This window comes from Lissotriton helveticus, chromosome 12 (assembly GCF_964261635.1).
Source record: "Lissotriton helveticus chromosome 12, aLisHel1.1, whole genome shotgun sequence".
NCBI classification, from domain to species: Eukaryota; Metazoa; Chordata; class Amphibia; order Caudata; family Salamandridae; genus Lissotriton; species Lissotriton helveticus.
Genome location: NC_136073.1, coordinates 115,179,686 through 115,192,921, shown reverse-complemented (window position 1 = coordinate 115,192,921; position 13,236 = coordinate 115,179,686). Strand labels below are relative to the sequence as shown.

The following is a 13,236-nucleotide window of genomic DNA, read 5'->3' as shown; positions in this document are numbered from 1 at the left end:
CACCAAGAGCCCTCCGGGTGGTAGAGTGGCCACGCAACCAGAGACAAGGAGAAGGGAGTTTCGATGGCTCTCCAACCGTCCCCGGATGCCTGGTTTCGATCGGCCTCTGGCCTCCCTGAGCGCTGGCTCCACCCCCTGCTGGGTGTCTGGACACCAACATCCCGGCCCCTCTGACCCCCAGGCGAGAGGGTCCGGACATCAAACGACTCCAGACCTATATCTGGGCCAGCCCCGGAGTAGGACGGCAGTTGTATCCCGGAGTCGAGAAGCCCTGCTGACGCTGTCGCGGCTGACCCTGAGATGAACTCACCTTGCTGTTCTACCTGGAACCTGCTGGCGCTGCCGCGGTCCATCTTCGCTGTAACCACCTTGGAGCCTGCTGGCGCTGCCGCGCTCCATCTTTGCTGTAACCATCTTGGAGCCTGCTGGAGCAGCCGCGGTCCACATTCGCTGAACCATCTTGGAACCTGCTGGCGCTGCCGCGGTCCACCCTCGCTGAACCATCTTGGAACCTGCTGGCGCTGCCGCGGTCCACACTCGCTGAACCATCTTGGAACCTGCTGGCGCTGCCGCGGTCCACACTCGCTGAACCATCTTGGAACCTGCTGGCGCTGCCGCGGTCCACACTCGCTGAACCATCTTGGAGCCTGCTGGCGCTGCCGCGGCCCAACCTTCCGGAACCCCCCAGCTCGAGGATTGAGAGCTGTGCGTAGAGTCTCCTTGCAACCGACCATCTATAAGACTGTCCCGCTACCTTGCCCTTTGTCACGAGACTTTCCAGATCTCGGGATCTGCTGTATATATTGAAACGATACTTATGGCCAGATAAAGATTGAAAACTCTATCTACGTGTGGTGTACATTTGTAGTGGTGTGGTTACTCTGCTGTACGATTCTAGGAGAGGGCCCTCACGTCGGAGGCCCCTCGACATCGCTCGGTCCCTTCTCTGAAGGAGGGGTAGACCTAGGGGTGGTCAGTCAGACACCTTCTGCCTCCCCCGGGTTCGCCTTTCTAACAACAAGGAACCATCAACCTACCACACGAAGGACACAGAGGAGTGGTGGCCATGAAGAAAGCACTGCAAGAGCGAGTCTGGTTTCCGTGCCTTGACCAGATGGTGTAAGCCACGCTCCAAGACTGCCCATCCGGTCAATTAGTAGGAATAGATGAACCACCCACCCCACTGCAGATGTCGGACCTCCCGGACAGTGTATGGCAACAAGTAGCTGACTAATTTGGCCCGCTGAAGTCAAGGAAATACATCAATGTCAGTACTCCCGCTTTCCTATCGCTCATCAAATTTCCTCCAAAGCGACTGCTGTCATACCGGTCATCGACGAAGCGTTCACGGCATGGGGAATCCCTACGGTGGTAAAGACAGACAACGGACTGCCGTTCAACAGACAAGAGTTTGCAGAGTATGCAAAACACCTGAACTTCAAACATTGGAAAATCACCGACGTGTGGCCCCAGGCTAACTAGATGATGGAAGGCTTTATGGTAACAATCAAAAAGACCATACAACAAGCTGAACCGGCTCGTCGTGACAATCAACCGGCACTAAATGAAGTGCTGCGAGCCTATCGGACCACGCCACACAGCACTACAAACCAATGTCCCACCACTCTAATGCTCGGGCGACCCCCACGCACCCGGCTCCTGACTACAGATTCTGTCCCAATCAAACCATTTATATAGCGCGCTCCTCACCCGGTAGGGTCACAAGGCGCTGGGGGGGAGGTGTCCATTACTGCTCGAAAAGCCAGGTCTTGAGTTGCTTCCTGAAGGAGAGATGGTCGCGGGTCAGCCGTAGGTGGATGGGGAGGGAGTTCCATGTCTTGGCCACCAGGTAGGAGAAGGCTCTTCCTCCGGCGGTGGCTCTGCGAATGCGTGGTACGGCGGCGAGGGCGAGGTTGCTCACACAATCCAGAGTCGTAACCACAGACCATGACACTAGTAGAACTTGATCATACCAAGAAATTAAAAATGAAAGAGTATGCTTATCACCGCAGACACGCAAAGATGTCAGACATCCGTGAGGGAGACTGGGTGCTAGCGAAACAGGACAGGAGAACCAAAGCAGACAGATGCTACTTTGCTCATAGGAAGGAAAGGGACCATGGTTATAGCTGAATCTGGAGGCAAGCAGACTACCAGAAACATCCCACTTCAAAAGGTGCAACCCTTCTGCCTATACCAGAGTGCGAGAGCCTGACTGGAACACGGACTCGTCAAGTCAAGAATGAAACAGTGACCATGAGTATAGACCAGCGCTGGAAATCGGCAACGCGAGAGAAAGAAGCTCGCCTGACCAGAAACAATCCTGCTGATCTCGAAGAACAATTCGAAGACCTGTTCGACTCATTGAAAAACTCTGAAATACAGTGAACACTTGAAAAACAAAGAGGGGAGGTGTCATGTTATGCCTGACCCTGATCCACAGACAGGGCAGGGAGGAAAAGGGAAAGGAAGGGCTAGGGAGGAAGCGGAACGGGAGGAGCTAGGGGAAATGTAGAGGAGGGAAAAGAAAGAGGTTCCATGTAAGAGCTCCTTGTCCAGTGTCATTTTTACCCCAAGGACAGGAAACCTTCACTCCTGGATATCACAGCTATATCTCCACGGACCTCATCAGACTCTGTCCCAGCACAACATTGAACCCTCCATGGGGGCATGGAAGAGCAATCTAAGTAAAACTAAAAGGAGAATGGCATAGAAATGGGAAGGTGTCCACCACTCCTACAAATGCACAACGCGTTGTCTGCCACGCTTGTTTATTTGGACAGCAATTAGATTATGATCAGTAACACATGGTATTGATGACAGTGCATAGATCAGTAAGGATAGGGTCATGAGCATAATTTAGACAAAACAATTGTTGTATGGATTAATCCATCCAGTTGTATGGTTGAGTTTCGTGAAGACAAATGTGTAACTGCAAGACACATACCATACCCCATATGTATTCATCGGATGTTTCAGACTGACCACCGTGTCCCCCAGATGCACACCCTCTTCAAGGTACTGTCTCTCCCAAAATACAGCATCCACAACCCCCGTGCTACTTAGTTGCAAGATTTGGATCAACATTGGAAACATAGGTCATGTAATTCTCGTTGTCAATACTTTTCGGCATCAGCCGATGACTAACTTGTACTAGCAACATATCTGTATTATTGCGCTTGATACAATTGTTCCAACTGTCCAATTATGCACATTATACCACTAGAGGCTTACTCGTACAAACAGCTTAGATGAAGTCATAAAAGTAGCAATGTCTCCAGCTCGCTGTAAATTTACAGATTTGCAGCAAAGTGGGGGATTAATCACCCTCTGTATCACCAGGCAGTTTGTTTTACAAGGCAGGAAAACATGATTCCATTTAATCAGATCACATGCTTTAAAATGCCAGTTTTTGGTCCCCTTCCTGCCACTGGAAAGGTTTCACAAGCTGCCCCTGTCCTGCCAGCGTGAAGTCTGGTTCTGCAAAAGTGGCGCCTGGATGTTGTAATATGGAACTCCGAGACAGAGTCCTAACTGTCGCTAGTGAAGTCAGATTTCAATATAAAGTGAAGCCTTTGTGTTCCCTAGTCATTGACAAGCTCCCAATAATTGCCTGCCAAGGGTAGAGATGCTATGCCTAATACACATAATTGCACCAATAGGCCCCTAGGTATTTCACTGGGATATCGGCTACAAAATATATTGGGCCCATGATATTGATGCCCAAACTATTACAAAGGTGTATAGATTATTTTTTACACTACATTTAACTTGACACATGTTTCTTAACAAAACAAATAGATCAGGGTACGTAGAGCTGGAGTGAAGGATAGGAAATCTATGCTTTCCTACTTGTTCTTATCTCCATGATCTCTTGGTCTTACATATTTAGGACGCGACTCGATATTTTGGATCAAGAATTATTATTTTTTTTTAAGTTTGAGTTTATTGAAAAACAAACAGAACAGAAGTGAATAAACATTTAAAATCATACATGTTATACGATAAAAATATAAACTGATAAAAGAATTGCAGAATATATAAGAACAAAGGAGGAATTCAATCAAATTGTGCGAATAGAAATAACATCGTAAGCATAACAATACCTGAAAATGAGAAAATTATACAATATATCAATCAAAAAACTAATGGTAATCAGCTAGAAAAATTGTAAAAGGCAATGGGGAACTCAAGGTGGTTTCAGTACTTCATCTGATCTAGTCTTAGAAGTAGTGGTCGAGGAAGCAACCAAAGAAATAATTGGCTAAGGGGAGCCAGAGGAAATCTCTTGATTGCCAGGGAAATGGGAGAAACATCATTATTGTCAAGCCAATGATGGAAACAAAACGCATTCCACCGAGAGCGAAAAGTGACAATGTTAGCCTGTTTCCAATTGGAGGTGATAAAATGAAAGGCAATAGCTATCAAAAGATCTAGGAGCTTATATTGTTGGACAGATTGAAGCCAGAGAGGAGAGAGTACCCAGGAAGATGTGAGTAATGGAGAAAGGAATTTGGACTTTAAATATTTTCTGAATTGGGACCAAACAGATCAAGAAGTTTTTATCATCGATATTTGGAGAGACATGCAGGCCCCTCAGACCATTCATTTTCCGTGCATCATCAAAATCACCTCTCAGGCCATCACACTATTAAAACTTGAGCATCACTGAAATAACTCCTACACTCTTACACATTTGTGTATCTTTTACAAAACTCTTGTACCCTGACAGCACTATTCTAGTTCTCTGGGAACCATCTCATCTGCTCATGCACCTTCACACCTCCATTCCGTGGCGGATATTAACACTTCAGGATCTTCACACCTCCTGTTCCCTTGTATCACTTATTTTAACTCTCTACAACCTTCAGACCTTCTGTCCCCTGCAACACCAATATTCCCAGAAAGTGCTTCTCACATTCGGACTAGAATAAATTAAAGCATTCCGCTCATCGTGATTTTTTCTCAGTCTCAGGGAAGAGAAACCCACAACGTGCAGGTTTTTGAGCTTCCACAGAGAGGCATTCAGTGGGCATGTCAATGTAGATTTCAGGCTCGTCGGCTCTTTAAATCTTTAAAACAAGCATGGGCATAGCCAATAGTCTCGCCTTTGGGATCCTATAAGTGTTTAGCCAATCAACAGTTGTTGTTGCACCAAGAATATTGTGCTGCATAACTAAATACTTATACGGTCTCAAAGGCGAGACCTATTGGCTATGCCAATGCTGGTTTAATTCCAGTGTACCAATCATTCCTGTGCACCACTGGCAGGGGTTCTTTATATTACTGCTTAGCAGAAACGGGCCTAGCAGGTCGGATTATCTACAGCTTTTGGGGAGAGGGCCATAGCTGATCTGCATATGGCGGCCTCCTCTTCATAAGGGCACATATGCAAAACATGAGAGAATGGCATGCTACCCAGGTGAATGGTGACACTTCTAAATAACTCAAGTGTTCCATCGAATCACTTAGGTTATTTTTTTCTTCATACTAATTCCTGAATGGTTCATTATGTGCAAGTATCCTGGCCACAGTACGGTCTGTACACGCAAAGGTGATTTAACTGTTCAGAAATGTCTGTTTAATTTCTCTGACATCGAGAAGCTGGTCTGTTTATTGGATAGATAGTTTATAAGGTGAATCATTGGGTTGTTCTGTAGCATAACTCATGTATCGCTTGATTCCACATAAAAGAAGTGAGGTCAAAATACTATCCAGATTTGAAACATTGAAGTGCCAGCATGTTTTATTACTAAAGCGAGAAATTAAATATATTGCATGAGTCTAAACACAATTGCCTTTTTTGGGGAAACCAAAAGAGTCTATGATCCTTGCGGCTGTGTGTGTGTGATGAGGTCTCAAGAACCGTGTAAGATCATACTAGATGCGATAGGGATGTGTGAGGGTGCCAAAAAAGCTGTGCGAGTTATATGACATGGGGGACTTTGCATGTATATGCTTGAGGGCTGTGCGTGAGGGTACCAGAGGTCTAAGGGCGAGGATAGCAGATGGTATGTGAGGGTGCTATAGAAACCGTGAGGGCAGATACTAGACAGAATGTGAGTGGTGAGGGTACCAGAGTGGCTGGGAGGGTGTAATGGTCTTTCGTCAGGATAACAGATGGAATGTGCTTGTACGAGGAAGCTAGTGGAAATGTGACCGGGAATGCTAGCAGCATGTGAGTGGTGAGGATACCAAGTGGCTACGAGGGTGCCAGTGGCTGTGATAATGTAGAGGAATCATCAGTGAGGATACTAGATGGAATGTGAGTGGTGAGGGTACCAGAGCAGATGTGAGGACGCTGACGGCGGGGTTTTGTTTAGGGATACCAGATGAGACGCGAGTGCCTGGAGGAGCCCCCAGGTGGGGCGAACCTTTGAACATGTGGAGATCGTGTTGCAGTGCTGTAGGCCTGTAATGGGACCGTGTGTACGACGGGGCATCTTGCGACAAATGAGAGTGAAAACAAACAACCTTTACCTACTGGCTCCTCCCCGCCTCCTCCTCCTCAGCGTCTGTCAGCTGCTGTCTGGGGCAGCTGAGCTCAGCTGGGGAAAGGAAACCGAAAGACATGTACATTCAGCGAAGACGGGGATGGGCCAACGACGGCACAACCCTGTCCGGGGTTTAAAGCCCTGTCTGGCAGTGGCGAAGCTTTAGAGACCGGGAAGAATGGAGGGCGAGTGGCTCACGGAGCAAAGGCGGTCAATAGCTGCGGGGAGGCCCAGGGAGAGGTGAGGAAATGTACAGAGCACAGGAGGAGGCAGGGAAGGGGTGAGGCACCGAGTCACCGCCGACCATACCCCTCACATCTGGGCCCCAGAAATACAGCCCCCAGGGCAGGAGGAGCCTCCGGAGGAGAGGAGCCACCAAGGGAGGTGAGGGCATCATTCGATCGGAGGGAGGGGGAGATTTTTGTGCAGGCTGCGCACGCAACACGCAGAGAGTCATTCCCCGGCAAAAGAGTGGCCACTGCTGCGCATGGCAAGCGTTAATGGCCTATTAGACAAGCGCTGAGGCGCAACACATGTATGGTGTTTTTCTTGCGGAAGCTACCGCGATAATTGCAAACAGATGGTGCTGCTGCTCGTTCCCACAAAAGAAAAGCCAAACCTGCACGAGTACCAATAGCAAACAGTGCAAAACATGAACGAGTTTGAAGAAAAGCCTGGAGCTATTCCAAAAGGTCTTCAAGGGAGAGCTTGCGCGCTGCGTAGGTGAGACTTAAAAATTATCACTTGAAAAACATCCTGATTTGTAAGTGTAGGTGGCAAGCACCAACATCCTTGCTTACTATGGTAAATCTGTCAGATTACATGTAACAAAATATCAATGAGCAGCCAGTTATACAAGGTGATAGTAACCAACTGTTAAAAACCTATTGACATTAGCAAATGCTTTTCACAATAAATAAGCTAGGCCTTTCTAATAGCTTCTCATAATAAACATATCAGACCTTTGGCATCAGACATAACATTTTCCAGTGCATCGATCAGACCTATAATGAGGTTACATAGGGCATTAAGTGTACGAGCTAAATAGTTCCAAGCATGGAAGGTTAGACCTGTATGTCATGGGGTAAATGCAGTAGCTGGAGGGAAGGAGGGCCCTGGTTGGTGGGGCTGATTTCAGTTAAATTGAGGTACGCAGGGAATAGCGGGCTGTATCTCCCGAGTTAATATTTCAGATGTTTAACTGTGGTGCATGATTATGTATGTAAAATCAAATAAATTGTTTAAAAATCTTTATTTTTTTTTTTTTTTTTTTTTTAAATCGATCAGACCTATAGCTTACCACGATAAAGTCAGACCTACTGTTTTGAGCGAAATCTATTCCACAAATCAACCATCAGTTACACAGTCATAAAACGTGAAAGGCATTCAAAATTACAGTTGGCTAAGCAGAATTCCAAATAGCAAATCTACATCCATGGTTTGTCAAGGGGTTAACCAACACCCATATCGTGCCTAGTACAGTAATCTGTGATATTCCATGCAACAAAATACCCATCTGTGGGCATTAATACAGAGTAACAACAACCGCCCTCTAAAGCCTACTGATTTTAGCATATGCTCTTCACAATAAATATATCATGCCTTATCATAACATTTGATAATCAACAGATCAAGCCCATAGCCATGATCATTGCCTTGCCACCATAACCAATTTAGTACTGAGGTATCTAGTATAAGCTTTGCCACAAACCAAAGAGCGCAATCATGGGACCCTTTTTAGAGGAAGCACACAACTTCAGTCCAATCAAATCCTCTATTCAGAGGTAAAATGCAGTGGAGTCTAAGCCCCTCTCTGTATTACCCTAAAATATCTTTTTGTTGATTACATAATGTCCAGCGACAACTGTGCCGTCAAGGCAGACCTAAAAATAAATGTAGCTCTGGCCATCCCATACTGCTTTCAAACACACAGCACTAAGTCTAAAGTTAATGAAGTAAAAGTGAAGGGAAAGTATTGGGACTGGAAAACAGCAATGCATTGCTAGTGACTTCCTGCCTCTCATCTGTGCTGCTGACAGAAGAACAAACACCATAAATCTACGTTCCTAAAACAGCATTGCAGTGGCATGTTTATGCCCCGAAAGGCCAAGCCCATTGTAAGCTCCATACTTTGTGCGTAATGGTGAGCCTTCCCTAGGCAACCACCCTACTGCTGGTTCAGGCAGCTGGAAAAAGAACCAAAACACTCATACTGTGTGGAAAATAACTTTCCGAAAAAGCAATTAACTGCTGCTCAATCAGAAAATATACCACTGTCCATCAACCTGTGCAAAATGAACACTTAATGGACAGAATGCTGAACATTGTCAAATATTCACCCCAGTACAGAGACCTGGGCCTAAATCCATCCTTTTATTTTGCTCCCCATACCTTTCCAGTTTAAACCCAGCCATATATCAGTCTTGACCCTGCTCCCCATGGGAACAGTCCAGCCCTAACTACAGAGATCTGGGCCTAAATCCATCGTTTTTTGCTCCCCATACCATTCCAGTCATATGCAGATCAGTCTTGACCCTGCTCCCCATGGGAACAGTCCAGCCCTAACTACAGAGATCTGGGCCTAAATCCATCGTTTTTTGCTCCCCATACCATTCCAGTCATATGCAGATCAGTATTGACCCTGCTCCCTATGGGAACAGTCCTGCCCGAACATCAGCATGTGGGCAGAGCCAAAGCCCCTCTCAGTAGTACTTCTGATAACTCTTTTTTAAGTTGATCATGTGATCTGGCGGCAACTGCAGTCTCAAGCAAGACCTAAAAAGGGATAGACATGTTCTTGTGCACATTGTCAAAGAGTTCATGGTTTTTACTCAAATTTAAGGAAATTCATTTAGGGTCCCCTGGGGGCCCGTTTCAATGTCTGGAACTACATAAGAGATCAGCGCACTAGCACGGAACCATCCAACACAAAGCATCGGTGTAGAGAGTTCCATACTTTGGTAGAGACCAACAAAATGTTTGCCCCCCAGTCCTAGTCTAGTGAAAGGAAGGAACTGAAAGAAGATGGCCAGATTCACATCTCTGTAGCCGGAGATTGAAAATACCTGCTACTTCTCTATATTCTCCTTCCAGAGTAAGGAGCCAGGTTCCAGCAGGGGGGCTGGGTGGGCCAGGCCCACCCAAACATGACCTTGGGCCCACCCAATCACGGCAGAAGAGGCCATGAAGAAGGCACCTGGTAAGTGCTTCACCAATCTCAACGTCTGAATATCGAAATGTTGTTTCACAGTCTATAACCCATTCCGTGCTCATGACTAGCTCAGCTCGCCACGAGGCACGGTCGCTCTGTGCTCATGACAAGCTTAGCTAATCATGACCGTTGTGCCCAAGCGGGAATAATTTCCCTGCTGTTCTGCGCGTTCCATTGGAACGGGCGTGGTCGTGACGAGCTCAGCTCGTCATGAGCACAGCGCCACCGCACCGCCACCGGGGCTAGTTCCCCTGAGCACAGCAGGGGAATTAGGCCCATGGGGAAGGGGTTAAAACTGAAATTCGGTTTTGGGGTTACAGATGGGCAAGGAAACAAATTAACAGAGCCGAGCTCAAGCTCTGGCTTGGCTCTTCGAGCCCATGAACAATCCGAGCCCTGAAAATGTTTGTTATGTAAAACATAACAAACATCACGTAAAATATGATACACTTTTAAAAAATTTGATGAGCCTGTATTTCTTGAACACAAGGAAGCTTGGACTTAAATATGTCACAACACAGCGCTGCACTAAGACGCACTTATTAAAAGTGATAGTTTTTAAACATGAGTTTAGAGTCAGTCATTCTTGCCCGGTCCTCACACTGGGGACAGTGCTATTAGTGAACCAACAGGCAAGACAATTGTCTCGTGCATCCTGTATGTGGCCCTGATTATTATAGAGCAACATTAGTCTATTAAATGAAACACAATGGCCTTTGTATAGTTGGTTTTCCAATTCATGTATTTGAATGTGCTTTTATGTGCAAATGCGAAGAAAATGGAGTTCTGGTGAAATAAAATATTTGCCCAAGCTCACACAATTTGAGTGGAGATGCTGCAATTTATCCAGGTTTTATTTTTGTACAAATAAGCCACTGAATGGCAATTTGTCTCTCCTTATGTTAATGCTTTGTTTTTACCACCCAGGTTTTCTGAGATTTTTTTTTATAAAGTGTGAACGCTACCTAGAGATTTTGAAGTGTTCACATGAACACCAGCTACATTACACAAGGTCACATTCATTTTAGGCATTTGAGATTTGCCCAGAATCACAGGATGTTGAGCCAACACCATGACTCAAACCTAGCTTATTCAGTTTGGAAGCTCTCACTGTAACACCACCCCCTGATGAGATTGAGGGTGGCATGCGAAAGGTCCATAATAGCTCGGCTCATTATGAGCTCCTATTTCCAACAGGACCTCAAGCTGAGCAAGAGCCAGGCTTCAGGCTCAAGCCAGGATGAAGCTTTCAGTGCAAGTCTTCCTAGTGTGAAATGTCAAGGCGCAGGTGTGTGGTAACAGGTACTTCCTTAACCTTAAACTGCTATTACAATCTGCATGGAATCCTGATGCTGGTGCTAAAGCCTAGCCTGCTGGAAATTATAACATTTGATCTGTTGAGCATAGGCATCAGCTGCTATTCTAAAATAACTCCAGATGCTCTTTATGCCGGTTTTGAAGAACCTATGATGTAAAACTTTAGATTACAGAATTGACAAAAATTGGACCCACATTGTCTCACCCAAACAAACTCTTGGCCCATCCAGATCAAAATTCCTGGAACCGGGCCTGAGAGTAAGTAAGGCAGGAAGGAGAGCAGCTTTCATTTCAACAAACCGCTGTTGGCCCTAAGGAGAATGTACGTTCACGGGCCAGTGGCAGCAATTCCGTTCCTTACAATTAGCAGGAGTAAAGTATCTTGTTGAAGTACCGATTGCCTCCCGGTGCCTCTAGTGATGTGAAGTGGACGAGTTTGTGTCTGACAGGAAAGGTCTCTCTGGCAATGTTCACAATTTTTATAGCACTTAGAGATGGTGGGAAATTGGCAAAAAGTGCCACATGAAAATACGTTATAAAATAAATTGTTTAGCCTTTTCCTTTTATAATACTCATAGTTTCCGCCACTTTCTATAGCATGTGTTTTAATATGTGGTATCCCACGGAATGTGGTGTCTGGTACGCTTTATACAATGACTTTATACACCAGTATTACGACAAATCAGACTTCCATCTTTACCACACATGCAGTTGTGAAACCGCGAGTTTGCACAAATAACTTCTAAGCGCAGTTTGATTGCATGGACTGGCCGAGGCTCCAGGATGTAACGATCAATGGCCAAGCAGGGGCACTGAGGCCTAGCGGCACCTAAGGCTGGCTCACCGAACAGTACTGGATTTCTAATAAGAAACTAGCAGCTGGGGGCATTTTTCTTGCCTCAATTGCTAGTCCAATACTAAGGCAGGAATGATAAACACTTTATTCCTTATCTAAAGCATTATACCAGGATTTCAGCTTCCGAAAAACACAGATACCCCCAAACTGGCCACTATCAGCAGCACGTAGGACTATCATATCTACTCACCACTTTGTCTGCGGTAGGAGGCATCTCTCTCTCTCTCCTCCAATGAGATAGGGATTCCGCACCAAGCTCCTCTCGAAGCTGGAGTGGAGTTCTCATCACCAAATAAACGCCTTTCTCTCTTAGCAACGCTCACAACCACAGACAGTCAGTTCTCGCAAGGCGGCATCAAGATAATCGAGCAGCCATGATAGATCCTTACAATATAAAAATATAGTTCTATGTCAAGGTCTTCAAGAACATGTTTATGCTTTTTAAAACTTTTATTATTTTTATCACGTTAACACTTAAATTCAAATCTACAAGTCATTACTAAATATAGTTAGAAAAGTTATGGCAAAAATATCGTTAAATTGTCATCCTTTATTTAAAAACTCAGTCTGCTGCGTCAACATCTACAATGTGCTCTCCATATTCTCTGTATATTTTACAATCCATTCGTTACAAGGCACAAGAGTTTATCTTCCATTTTAGTTCTTCTTTATTACTGAAGCCGCAAAAAAAAAAACAAGCATTTACAATGCAACGGTTTCGCCTTTGGAAAAGTTAGAGCGATTGGCAATGTAAAGGACAATGCCATTTATTTATCTGTTTTCAAAACCAACACAAATACAAATGTTGTCATTTACAATGCCAATAGCTCAAACTTTTCCAAAGGCGAAACCGTTGCATTGTAAATGCTTGTTATAAATACAGTCACTGAAATATGCATACACAATGTGAGAGAAATCTACATAAGTACACGAGTTGCAGATTTTTATATTCGTACTCAACCCTTTGAAAGGCGGCCATGCTGTTTAAACCCCCCCCAGCCCCAGCATAATGAAAGAAGCTGACTCAAGTGGCATTTCTATTTCTGTAGTCTTGTAAAAGCTCACAATCTTCCCATGCCGGGTGGGCACACATCCGCCCAGTAGTCTGTTTGCAGTTTGTAATAAGTGATCTTCTGTTCCGCCACCTCTTGGTAGGGCTGGCCTAGAGATAGCTGTCCCTTGCACTGGCAGTGATGCCACTTGACTTGATCACGGTGCATATCCGCTGACATGGAAGTGAACTTCCTTACCAAATACTTTCATTTACCAGTGTATTTTTTTCTATTCTTTATCCATTTTCAATTTTCAGTCATATTTGTGTTTTTAAGCTGTATTTTCAGGTTACAGTCATTCAAAGC

At 45.3% G+C, this 13,236-nt stretch overlaps 1 protein-coding gene across 7 annotated transcripts in view; it reads right to left on the bottom strand.

Annotated features, from left to right (window-relative positions):
* The window catches only part of LOC144798642 (transmembrane protein 272-like), a 1,182,125-nt gene that overhangs the window by 74,962 nt on the left and 1,093,927 nt on the right, over positions 1-13,236 (bottom strand). For 4 of the 7 annotated variants that reach the window (XM_078669612.1, XM_078669610.1, XM_078669613.1 and 1 more), the window contains one exon: positions 12,069-12,262. The exons of the other annotated variants lie outside the window; for them this stretch is intronic. The gene's annotated coding sequence lies outside the window, so the exon portion shown is untranslated. The remainder of the gene's footprint in view (positions 1-12,068; positions 12,263-13,236) is intronic. 7 annotated transcript variants of the gene reach the window in all.